Here is a 14,090-nt window from a genome sequence, read left to right as displayed (position 1 = left end):
GAGAAGGGGGTGTGTTGCAAGGGTGTGTGAGTGGGCAGACCAATCTCCTAGAACCTGCAAGGCACTATACTAGGTCATTACCTCTCCAGTGTCATTCCCTGTTACCCACTTGGGGTGAAGTCACTGAATTTGTCCTTAGGCAGGGGAAGAAGTTTGGCAGCCACACTTCATAGCCACCATTTAGATTCTCTTAGCTTTCTACATCCACAAAGCCTTGCTAAAGGACACAAATTTGGGTCAGGATTTGTTCAAGGATTCTTATTTTGAAAAGTTGTTCGGTGTTCAAAATGAGGTAATTAAAGTAGATGGTCACTGTGTGGTTGCAGCACAGGAATGGGAATCTAGAGATCTGGACCATATGGCCAGAACTGTCACAATATTCCTGTGACGTTAATATCAGTCACTTACCCTGTATGATTCCATTTTTTCACCTGTAGAATGGAGATAATAAAACTTCCCTACCTCCCAGAGATAGTTTGTGGTTAAATTCATTAATATTTGTAAAGCATTTTCAGATTGTTGAATGGAAGGTACTATATCAGAGCAATGAATTACTATTAAACAAATTTGGCAATTGCAATGAAGGTGTTGTAAAGGAAAAGCTCATATAGCATGTAAATATATCTGAAACGTATTTTATGTCTTTCTAAATGAATGACCTAGCTGTTCCAACTATATATTAGTGGCATTCTAATCTTTCTGAGTTAGCAATGAGTTAGCTTATTGACATAGGGAGAAGTGTATGTATTCTAAGAAATTTGGATAAAGAATGCTGAGAAAGTTCCCATAATGCAGACTTCATTTCACCTGTTACCTTTGCTTTGTACCCCCTTCCCCTTTTGCCTATGTGCCTTTTAAAAATTATTGTTACCCCTACCCTAACTTGCTTTGTCTATGTAATGTCTAATTTTTGTATTGAATGGTAATGTAACTGCCAAGTATTAATTACATTTCAGGAATCTGCTATATATTCATTCTTTGTTCAGGGTGCTGGGATGTACCAAAAATTAAAAAAAAAAAAAAAAGGCAAAAAACACTGATTTCTTGAAGACTCTTTGAATGTTCAACAATCTATGAAGAAAGTCCACATTATTCTCCTCTTCTTCATTCTTTTCTTACAATTAAGGTAATAGATGGGAAAGCTTTTCTTTTTTTCTTTTCTGCTTCCTTTATGTTAATAACCATAGTGCCCTTTATATGGTTTTATGTCATGTTATTAGAGATACAAGGTCAGAACTAGTTTTGTCTTTGAGGAAAATATTAGATATTAAAAAGGAAATATTTCTATTAAAAGAAACTTGATAATGAAAGATGAGCATGAATTTAAACCACCATTATACTTTGAACATAAATCTATTAGACTGAAATAACACAATTACAGTGGACAATAAATAAAACTACAGAAGGGCAGTTTTATTGCCACAGCAAAATGAATTCTTTATAATCACGGGAATTATCACAATATTGATAGTGGAGAAATCTTTCTGGGAAGCAGACCAGTCTGATCCCATTTCAGCACATACAAAAAGCATTCATCATAGTTCAGTCAGGTTTCTTTTATCTGCAACAAATTGTCATATGTGGTTGATGTGATTTATGATTTAGATAAAATGGTAAAATCACCAAATGGCCAAATCCTGCTCAGTTTACTCATGCTGTAGAAAAATGACACTACTCGTGAGCAAGGTGAGCAGAATTTGGTGCTAAAGGCATAACAGAAAATTGTTAATAGAAATAATTAAATGATATATAACTCTTTACCCAGGGCCGGCTCTGGCTTTTGGGCCGCCCCAAGCAAAAAACAAAACCAAACAAACAAACAAAAAATGGGGCGGCCAGAACGGCAAAGCAAAAAAACAAAAAAACAAAAAAACCTGTGGCGTGGCCGGAGCGCGGGTACAGGGGGACCGGCTGGGAGGGGAAGGGAGCAGACGGGAGAGAGAGAGAGAAGGGGTCAGCCAGGGCTACAGCAGGGGCGCTGCCACGCGGCCCCTCCTGCTGTGCCGCCACCTGCCACGAGGGCTCCACTCCAGTCGGCGGGGAGGGAAGGAAGAGGACTGCCCTGCAGGGCACTCTGGTTCTCCACACCGCCGCCCCCTACAGGGCGGCCGGAGCGGAACAAGAACAAAACAAAACAAAAAAAGCAGCTGTGCTGCCCTAGGATTGGGCAGAATGCTGCCTCCAACAATCTGCCGCCCCAAGCACCAGCTTGCTCAGCTGTTGCCTGGAGCCGACCCTGTCTTTACCATACCAAACATAAATTAAAACTTGTTTAATTGACTTCTAGTGACACACAATTTTGGTCTTGTCTGTAGGGTTTAAAACAATATTTACTGTGCTCCAAGAAAGGAGATCTGCCAAAGTGACCCCTATGCTGGTGACTCCCCTATTGGAGTTAATGGAACAGTATGTTGGCATAATGATCTCTTCTAATGGATACCTTTTACAATATGATTACTGATCATTTTCATATGATCACCTCAAGTTCTGGAGAGTCTGGTCAGGAAAGCACCTGGGTGCTGGGATGCTTATGTAAACCTCTTGTGTCTGTACAGTTGGATTGGAGAACAGAATAACACTCCAAATGTGGAGATGGAGTAACTGTGGAATTCCATTGAAGTAAATGGATTTGCATTTGCTGGCACCAGGTCTAAGACTTGCATAATATTTCTGGTACTTAAGTCTAGTCAGGCCAGAAATTTCATGGGAACCATTTCTCATATTTCAGTACTACCTGTTTCTGGTCCCCTTTAAAATGCATTAACCTAAATTTTTGAAAGCTCTGTTTTGTAGTCTATTCATTTTGAATGTTAAACATTTTCCTCCATCTGCACTGACTATTTGCTTGTAAAAATAATACTGGGGATATTTCAAATGTTTACTTGTTAAATATGTTCTCAGACAAACAAAATTATAAAATAATTTGGTCAACCCGTCTTCTCAGCCCGTAGTATCTACATTTTCAATCTTTATACTACTGGCAAAACATTAGAAAGAGCACTGTTTACAAGTAAATTGGGAAATGTATTCTCACATTTCATATTGCATTTGAGCACATTTAAATCTGGATTATTTAAAACACAACAATATTTTACATTGCTTTTCTGTTGTCTATATTTCCAATTAGCCTTGACTTAACTAGCACTTGTACTGAAAAAAGCTAGATAAGTTGAATTACCTGCTAAGTATGGTTGCACTAACTGATCATTTCCAACACTTTCTCAGGTAGAACCTAATATCTGATTAATGCACATTTTGGATTAGTGCTCTGTTTGTTTGTCAATGAAGATGCAATCTAGGTCTATAACATATGTTAATAGATTCCTGGAACGAATAGGGAGGTTAGATATTTAGAAGAACTGAGATGTTGGCTAGCGACCTTGAGAGGTCATCTAGTCCAGTCCCCTGCACTCATAGCATGACTAAGTATTATCTAGACCATCCCTGAAAGGTGTTTTGTCTAACCTGCTCTCAGGGCCATCCTTAGGCATATGCAGCACAGTATACAAGGCTGCATAGGGCACCTGAAAATTTGGGGCACCCCTGGATCTTAGTCTTCACTCTCCTTCCTCTTCCTATCCCTATTCTGACCCTTCCTGCAGGCTCCCACAGCTAGCTGCTGCAGCCTGGTGACTCTTACTCTGAAGGGGATCTAGTAACTTAAAAGTGAAAAAGCCTTCCAGCCTGACAGACCTATTAGCACAACATTGAAATTGTTAAAGAGTCATTCAGTGGTAATGAAGCCATTTAACAGGCATTTGCCAACCCCCAGGTATATACTGCCAGTTTCTGAATTTACTGACAAAAACAGTTGTGCATTAATGTAATATTTACTCAGAACATGTTAGTTTACAGGACCTTAGTTTAAAATTTGCTTTAAAATATTTCATGACTGTGTTGCTGAAGATGGTAAAATCACATCTCTAAAAAATCCTTGAAGAGAGCCTTTAAAGGGAAAACACCCCTTTCCTGTCAGATAACTGGACAAACGAGTTTCCCTTTCTTTACATCTGACTATTTGATGAACTAGTTTTAAGAGAACCCTCTAGCAAAATCAGTACCTTAGTAAGATATAAAATCCTTTATTATGCCTAAAATCTGTGGAAACATATTTTTTTAAAGTTGTTGAAATTTCATAAAGATGTCTATTGTTATGGCGATCACACAAAGTAAATTAGTGTTCCCTTTTTCTAAAAGCAATGAACATTGTTAGGAACACACTAAACCTCTGTGACTGATTAATTTAAAATAATGTTTCAGTGAGTTAAATATGTAGTAATCTGGAATGATTACTTTATGAAAGCTTAAGAATACCTTTAAAATATAAAATCAGCTTAGAAATACTGATTAAGAAAATGTGAAACAGAGAAGAGCTGCATCATGTATTCCATATTTAATGTTGTATTCAGCAGGACAGCTGACTTGCCCTTACTACAAAGTTTTTGCAGATAAATCTCTGACAAATTTCAGAGTATATCAAAAAAACCGTGAAACTTTTTATTCCCAAGTTTAGTGCTTTTAATTTTTTACCTTCTGCATGTCCAGTCTTCACCTTCTGGCATGCAGTGGAAAAGATGCTCCATTTTCATTAGAAAGAAACTTCAAAAGAGGGGGGGGGGGGGTTTCTTTTCAAAATGTCATTTGCTTCATTTGGGTTCAGGGATTTGGTTAGAAGGGCGTTATCAGGGAGGAGGAGAAGGAAGACAGTGGGGAGAGGGCAGGGCCTGGCTAGAGTGGGGGTGGGGCCTGGGACAGAGCAGGGGAGGAATATGTGTGGGGCCACAGGTGGGCTGGAGAACTAGCCTCCCCAAGCAGCAGCTTCACCCACTGCCCATGACAGCAGGTAAGAGCAGGTTAGGCAGAGGCCGTATTCACAAAGCCGAATGTGTTGGCGCCACGCATTCTGCGTGAGGGAGAGAGGGTACAGGGCTCTCGGTGGGGAACTGTAGGGTTACCATACGTCCGGATTTTCCCGGATATGTCCGGCTTTTTGGGCCTCAAATCCCCGTCTGGGGGGAAATCCCAAAAAGCCGGACATGTCCGAGAAAATCGGGACATGCTGGGCGGGCCGGGGGCTGGCCCGGGGCCGGCACCCCAGGGCCCGAGCCGAGCCAGGCTGGAGATGCCGGGGGGGCCAGACTGGGCCATGCCTCCTCCTCCCCCCACCCTTCCCCCTTACCTGCTTCAGGCTTCCCGCGAATCAAATGTTCGCGGGAAGCAGGGGAGGGGGTGGAGTTGGGGCGGGGACTGTGGGGAAGGGGTGGAGTTGGGGTGGGGGCATGGGCGGGGCTGGGGCCCCGTGGAGTGTCCTCTTTTTGGACACTCAAAATATGGTAACCCTAGGGAACTGTGACTCTCCACTGCCGTGAGGCTCGATATCCATTGCTGCCTCCTCCCTTCCCCCCCCCCCCCCCCCCCGGGCTGCAAGCCCAGGCTGCTGTTGGGCATAGGGGCACCAGTTTAATAATACTGCATAGGGTCCCATAAATCCTAAGGACGGCCCTTCCTGCTCTTAAAAATCTCCAATAATGGAGATCCCACAGGAAATCCCTAGGCAATTTATTCTAGTGCTTAACCACTCTGACAGGAAGTTTTTCCTAATATCCAACCTAAACCTCCCTTGCTGCAATTGAAGCCCATTGCTTCTTGTCCTATCCTCAGATGTTAAGAAAAATATTTTTTTCTCCCTCCTTCTTGTAACAACAGTTTTCAAGTACAAAAAAGGTTATGTCCCCTCTGTCTTCTCTTTTCCAGACTAAACAAACCCAATTTTTTCAATCTTCCCTCATAGGTCATATTTTCTAGGCCTTTAATCATTTTTGTTGCTCTTCTCTGGACTCTCTCCAGTTTGTCCACATCTTTTCTGAAATGTGGCACCCAGAACAGGACACAATACTCCAGTTGAGGCCTGAGTAGAGCAGAAGAATTACTTCTCGTGTCTTGCTTACGACACTCCTGCTAATACATCCCAGAATGATGTTCGCTTCTTTGCAACAGCATTATACTGTTGACTCATATTTACCTTGTGATCCACTATGATCCCCAGATCCCTTTCCGCAATACTACTTCCTAGGCAGTCATTTTCCATTTTGTATGTGTACAACTCATTGTTCCTTCCTAAATGGAGTACTTTGCATTTGTCTTTATTGAATTTCATCCTATTTACTTCAGACCATTTCTCCAGTTTATCCAGATTATTTTGAATTTTAATCCTATCGTCCAAAGCACTTGCAAACCCTCCCAGCTTGGTATTGTCCACACACTTTTTTAAGTGTACTCTCTATGCCATTATCTAAATCATTGATGAAGATATTGAACAGAACCAAATACAGGACTGATCCCTGCAGCACCCCACTGGTTATCCCCTTCCAGCATGACTGTGAACCACTGATAACTACTCTCTGGGAATAGTTTTCCAACCAGTTTTGCATCCACCTTATAGTAGCTCCATCTAGGTTGTATGAGAAGGTCATGAGAGACCGTTTCAAAAGTTTTACTAAAGTCAAGATATACCACGTCTACTGCTTCCCCACTATCCACAAGGCTTGTTACCCTGTCATGGATGGATATATTGGAAGAGATTATAAGTGCATGTGCGTGCGTGTTACTGGCCACAGCTAATTTTGGCCTAAATTCTGCTTGGCCTTTAAAGTCTCTATCGCTATAAGCTATTCTTTCTATTTCCTGGTTTTCTTTACATGAGACATGTAAGGGACTAAATGAATTCCAGTCATTCCCTACTCCTCCAGGGCCACAAAGCACCCTAAAGATGGAGGCAGGGCCAAAGCTTCACTGACTGATGCTCTGGGCAGTGGCTTTGGCTAGCAGGATGGAGGGTAGCAAGCTGCACCTCACAGCGGTGTTTCAGTGAACTTGCACAATTCATGAATAGCAATAGTCAGGGTAGGCTGTTCTTAAAAGGCAGTAATTTGAAGAGTTAAATACCACTAAACAAAGCACAGGATCCCAATTTTTTCTAAATTAGGGTTACCATATTTAAAAAATAAAAAAAAAGGATGCTCCGCCCCTTCCCCAAAGTCCCCACCCTAACTCCGCCCCCTCCCCTGAGCACCCCGCATTCCCCCTTCTCCCTCCCAGCCACGTGGAAAGGGCTGCCCGAGCACTATCGGCTTCATGATTTGCCAGGCAGCCCCTGCCCGGCAAACCATGAAGCCGGTAGTGCTCGGGCTTCGGGCAGCCCCCATGCCTCCGGACCCTGCGCCCCCGGCCGGGCACTTCCCCTCCCAGGCTCTGGCAGCTGCTGTGCTCCTTGAACTCCTGGGCTCTGTAAGCGCCGAGCTGCCCGAGCGCTACCGGCTTCGGGCAGCCCCTATGCCTCTGGACCCTGCACCCCCAGAGCCCGGGAGGGGAAGTGCCTGGCCGGGGGCTCAGGGTCCAGAGGCATGGAGGCTGCCCGAAGCCGGTAGCGCTCGGGCAGCTCGGAGCTTACAGAGCCCAAGAGTCAGGAAGCACAGCAGCCCCCAGCGCCCGCTCTAAGATAAGCCAAGGAGTATTTTTCCCGGACATGTTTGGCTTTTTGGAAATTCCCCCCGGACGGGGTTTGATTACCAAAAAGCCGGACATGTCCGGGAAAAACTGGACAGTATGGTAACCCTATCTAAAAAGGCTCTACACCCTTGCTGTTTTGAAGGATACAAAGCAGCATGTTATTCTGTCCCAGAAATATAAAAAACCTTTGTTATCCAACAAGCTATATGAATTCATTCATATGCCCCTATAATTAAAATAATTCAGTTTTCAAAGTGTTTTAAATGTTCTTTTCTGATAAATTTCAGACAAAAGCAGAATGGATTTTGTGATGTTAATTAATTATTGAACAGTCTGAGAGGCCGCTGAAATTCAGCCCCAAATGTCTGATAATCAAACCCACTGTAGACCATCTTGTTGATTATAAACACATTCTATTCAGAACAGATTTTTCTTGTCATAAGTCCATATGCATATAAATTCAAGAAGAAATAAGCTTGCAGTGAACTTCAAGTTTAAAATTTATTATGATGGACATAACCTAGCTTATCCCTGAGCTAGATCCAAATTGAATAGTGCAGATGGAACACATGGGAACTGGATAGCACCCAGATGCAATACTATACGGCACAGCTATTTTGTTTTATTTTTAACCACCAGACTGTTATTTGAGCTGCAAAGATAATATGTAGGAGAGGAAAAGAAAGATTACCTTTCCAAGCTATGATTCTCTGTTTTATCTCTGCAAACAAGAAAAATGGAATAACATCTAGCTCACATACAGCAGCAAGCTTATTTTCCCCTTTCCTAACAAGGAGACCTACTAAATTTGGATTCTTGACAGAGAAAAAGTTTCATTAGTATTAGGTTTCTTTGCCATCAGTGGTTATGATTTTTAGGGAGAGGGATTTTTTTTTATTGAGACATTTTTTTGAGACCACTTCTGATGTCATGAAAATTAACATTATTTGGCTAGCTAGTTGTTTTGCCTAAGTCATAGCTGTGTGTGTCCCAGAATTTCCACACCTCTACTTAAAATATTCTTGTCTTTGTTAGTCAACTTTTGCTGTACATTGAGTGTTACAAATGAGTCAGAAGAGCATCTGCAATTTCTCTGCTATATTGTGAATTTGTGAGTGCGAGAGATCTATCTATATGATGCTCTAGGAATGCTGTGCCACACACACAGACACAAATTCACAAAGTAGCAGAGAAATTGCAGAGGCTCCTCTGACTCATTGGTCACATTCAATGTGCAGCAAAAGTTGACTAACAAAGACAAGAACATTTTAAGTAGAAGTGTGGAAATGCTGGGAAAATGTATTCAGAAGCATGTCCACAAAACCTAGTTTATAATGAAAATTGAAAATGTGTCCATTTTTGCCTGATTGGTGGGGTTTTTTTTGTTGTTTTTTGTTTTTTTATACACTCGGTGACCACTTTATTTTTGTAGAAGTATCCAGTCAGGAATGCAGGAAGGTAGTAAAAGGGATTTCATCTCTACCATGATCTGCTGGCTTCCTAAGTGGGTATATTTGCAGCTGCATAGGTTACAGCGGCCAATGCCCAGAAATAAGTAACCTAAAAGATCATCCTTATTAACCAAAGGAGATAGACCATAACTTCTTTCCACAGGAGTAAAGGCAGAGCTCTTGCATCACCTCTATTAGTGATGCAAATATATGTTTTAAAACTGTGATGTATTGTGTACATATTTTCTGTGAAGGAACTAAGTTTGTCTGTATAAAATAACTTGATGCTCTTAGGGCATTCTCTTAAAAGATCTGTGCTCCTCAAGCATACTAACAAACAAGTGGGAAAACAACTATAATATATCTGACATTTTTGTTGTAGTTTTCATAGCTAAGGATCTGAGTGCTTTACAAATGAGGGGTTTGGATCTACAGTGCAGCATCTGCTCCCCTTTGCAATTTAAGTCAATTGGACCTCAGAATCCAGAGATCTTGCAGGATTGAATGCCAACACTGTGTATGCAAATCACTTCCTTTTAATGAAAATGGGAATAGATTTTTCTCCCAACAGATAAGGAGTTTCTTTTTATTTCTTCCATTGATGGAATCAGGTAACTCCCTTTTGGGGGGGAAACAAAAAGGGTTCTGAAGTTTCCCTTAACATATCCACAGATCTTGTGACAGATATTACAAACACATGCAATATTACCTTTATATTAACAGTATTAACTTTATAAATGTTATCTGTACCTCTGTGAACAAGGAATTATATACCGGCTCCATAGGTGAGGCTTACTGAGCTCCATCCAGGAACTCAAATCAGTAGGGGGTAATTACTGCAGACCTGGGACAGATAAACAACTCCAGAGAAGTCCTGGCAGGGGGGGATTGCATATACTGGTTCAGACTAGGTTCAAGAGGCCCAGGAGACATGAGGTTATAAACAAACAAGCACTGCTGGAAGGATTTAAAGGACTTTAAACCCTACCAGAGTCCATATGTAGAAGATGGGTGACTTTTGGTAAATTTAGCATGCGTGTAGACCTTTTATTATTTTATAATTTTTTCTGTAATGCTTATTTCCTAAAAATAAATGTGCTTTGCTTTGTGAAGGCTGGCTAGTCTCTGGTAACGCTGTCATACCCCCAAGAGAAAACAAAACTGCAGGAGCTGAGCTAAAGTCAGACTGCTGGGAAAATTACAGTGAATTGTGGGGGGTGGAACTAGGGTTACCATATTTCAACAATCAAAAAAGAGGATGGGAGGAGCCCCATCCTAGCCTCGCCCCTGCCCCTTCCACTCCCTCCCACTTCCCGCCCCCCTCAGAACCTCCAACCCTCCCCCCGCTCCTTGTCTCCTGACTACCCCTCCTGGGACCCCTGCTCCTAACTGCCCTCCAGAACCCCACCCCCAACCTAAGCCTCGCTGTTCCTTGTCCCCTGACTGCCCCCTCCTGAGACCCCCCCCACCTTAACTGCCCCCTTCTGAGACCCTACCTGTACCCTGACTGCCCAAAACCTTATCCACACCCGCACCCCCAGACCCCCCCCCCGAACTCCTGACCCATCCAACCTTCCCCCTGCTCCCTGTCTCTTGACTGCTCCCTCCAGAACCCCCCTGCCCCTTCTCCAACTCCCTGGCCCCCTTACCGTGCCGCCCAGAACAGCGTGTCAGGCTCCATGTGGAGCCTGACACGCTGTCGCGCTCCCCAGTGGAGCGCATAGCCCAGTCCCCACCCCTGCAGAGTGCTGCGGAGCAGCACGCTGGGCAGCGGGGGGGAACTCCAGAGCAGGAAGAGGAACTCTAGACTGCCAGAGGCCCGTTGCGAACGTCCGGCAATCAGCGAATGCAGGGAGGGGGAGGAGGGGGAAGCGGAGGAAGGGCTCTGGCTGCTGGAGCCCCGTGCGAGTGGCACGGCCCTATCAGCTGCACACGCTCTGCATGGGGGGGGGAAGTCCGGACATTTACAAATTCCCCCCGGACGCTATTTTTAACTCAGATAAGCCGGACATGTCTGGGAGAATCGGGATGAATGGTAACCCTAGTGGAGCGGAAGCCTAAATTCCTCCTCTGGAGGGAGAGGAACACAGCTCCCTGCCATAGAGAGGTGGCGGTTAAAGGCCTGAGACCTCAGGGGCCTCCCTTGTGCAGACCATAGACGGTTAAGATGTACAGTTACCCTGAAATTGTGACAGATCTCAGGGCCACTAAGTGCAGAAGTGCTTTGCTGCTGTGCTTTCTCCTGGTCCCCTACAGTTCTCCTCATACTTTGGCACTGTAGGGAGATTCAGTTATATTGTGGGTGTGGTATTTATTTAAAATGTAATTCATCAAGCCATTCTCTTACTCAGCTATTGAAATACACAGAAATGTTGGGTTCTAATCTTAGTTTGAGTCTTTTGCAGTTACAGGAATCAGTTGTAGGCATCTGAAAATGACTCTGATATTCCTTTAAAACAACAGTAAGGATTTATTATGTTAGTGCTATTTTCTACCTCCTTTCCTATATGTATCACAATATGATTTATCAGAATTGTATGTCTGCAAATTCTGTGAAATATTATAACATACAACAGACAACAAAGAGGAGAAGGTCTGATGATCTTAATATTCCACATTGCAGTTGGCTAGCTCTGTGATCCTGTTCCCACATATTCAGGAAGTTGTGCCCATAAATAGGAGTAGGTGTAGGAATTGTCAGTGGAACCAAATCCAGAATGTTAAAAATGACCCATAAACTTTCAGATTCTTCATTCTTCTGTCAAGGCTTATAACTAGAACAAAAAATGGCAACAACATATTTTATTGTAACGACACAGACTGTAACAAGGGGGGAAAAGGTATAAATCTCAGTCATTATTTTGACAACTTCAGGGTCATAATCTTTTGCTTGCCTTCAGATATTGTAGGATAGAATTAAAAGATTATACTGAAGTTGTCATATAAATTAGTTAATTTTATATGATTTTTACATTAAGGCTGTAATTCTTGTTACTAGAATTGAGTGTGTGTTGTATTTTCTCCACTCATTTCAATTTTAAGACTGTCATGCAAATGGCTTACATTGAAGAATGAGAACTGATTTCCATTCTTTTTTGTTCTCATCTTCATTCGTATGACAAAAATCATCAGCAAAGCAGAAAACAGTACAGATGTAATCCATTCTAATGTCACATGTAATCCATTCTAATGTCACAAATCATAAAAAGAAAATAAGAAGGTAACAATTTATGTTTATGACATGCCTAAATTACTCATGAGAATAACTACATTTTGTATCATTTCAAATTCCTATATGAATCTCAGAATGGTTTTAAAGTAATTCATGTGCAAAACATTGTAACAGGAATACAAAATAGTAGCTAACTGTTCAATTTGGGAATATTTAAAACTGCAAATATTAGGGCCTCCACAGATATTACATGTCTGGTTAGTATCTGGCAGGGTATTGTAAAGTATGTGGAAAGTTTTGAAGAGCATTAATTTTATAAATAAGAGCCCTCATAACAAAATCCTTGCAAGTGTGCAGGAATATCCCTCTGAAATACATAGGTCCGAACATATACATTTTTATATTGTTTGACATGTGCCAACCAGAGATTATTAAGTACAGTAAAGATACATAATCACTACAGTCTTCACTCACCTTAAGGTGGAATTTATTTAAAACAAAAATTCCATGTGATATTTAGGCCACAAAACTAAGCACTCATTAATTAAAAACCAACAATGTTAAGGTTGTGCATTCCTCAGGATGAGCATGCATTATGATAATATTTAGTTACACAGTGACATAGTTATCAAATAACATCATATTATATCTTTTTCCCTTTATACTTTCCAATGGCACTTCTTAGAAATGGTGATGTTCATGATGGGACACAGACACAGAGCACTCCTCCCCTTTCACACCCTGCCCCACCTCCAAAACCATGGAAGCTGCTCAGTAGAGCTCCAAATGAAGAGCCTCTGAAGGTCCCCAGGGGGAGGGTTGGGGAGATAATCCTGTGCATTTACATCTCTTTGTGTGTGTGTGTGTTTGTATATATGTATGTGTGTATATGTATATATATATATATATATATATATATATATACACACATACACACATGCACAAACTTCCTCTACTTGTGGTAATAGAGAGGTCATTCAGAGTTTATGAAAACAAAATGAGTAGATTTGGGGGCTTACTCTTAATTAGATCATTCACACTTCAAGCAATTAACTGCTACTCCTTCACTTATAGTATATAATATTTCATTAGTTATTGTTTGACAGTGAATTCAGACTACCAGAGCTACTGTGTGTTTACAAGCTTGTGAAATCTTGTCTAGCCTATATTTTATATCTATCTCTGTATCTTCTTTTTGTGTTATAGTGGAACATGTCAGGTAAGGTTTGTCTTGCTTGTCACTTTTATTAAGCACAATGATTTTTATGACAATTGGATGCCTTGATAGATATTTTACATGAATAGTGCTTGACACTATGCTTTTATATTAAAGTATATATCAGTTTCAGGGCTATTATTTTTATTGCTGTACTTTAACATGTAATACATAATATTAAATACCAATTTTCTAGAGTCTCCTGTTTGTCACTGGTAATTACAATTTGCTGACTTTCTCCCACATTGAGGATAATTATTTATTTTGTGAGGTTTGTTTTTTTCAACGTGGTAATGATTGTGAATCTGGCAATGATAAGCTAAAGCAATGAAGAGAAATAATCAAACGATTATTAGTTAAAAGGATACTGGTTTACGGGCCAGCTTTATAGACTGAAAGTTAAGGTGAAATCTAATTTCCAAAGCAGGTCAATGATGGCAGTTCAAACCCCAAATTTCAGGGTCACACACACTTCAGCATACACAGAAAGAGGAGGCAGCTAAATCCCTGTTAAAAATAATGGGGGTTAAATCCTGTCTCTAATGAGGAGAAAGGGAGTTTTGCCATTGATTTCAGTGGAGCCAAGATTTCAGTCTTCTGCCTTACTCCTCTCCCATTCTGGCTTTCTCCTGATCTTCATTTTTGTGGTGGAGACTTTTTTTATTTTAGGTCACATGGGAAAACTATGTATGCATCGTCTTACTGGCCTGCTTTAGGTCTCTGATATCCCAGGTACAACAGG

The sequence above is a fragment of the Chrysemys picta genome, chromosome 5 (genome assembly GCF_011386835.1).
Source record: "Chrysemys picta bellii isolate R12L10 chromosome 5, ASM1138683v2, whole genome shotgun sequence".
Lineage (NCBI taxonomy): Eukaryota > Metazoa > Chordata > Testudines > Emydidae > Chrysemys > Chrysemys picta.
The sequence above is the reverse complement of the archived record's forward strand: the minus strand, read 5'-3'. Positions refer to the sequence as shown.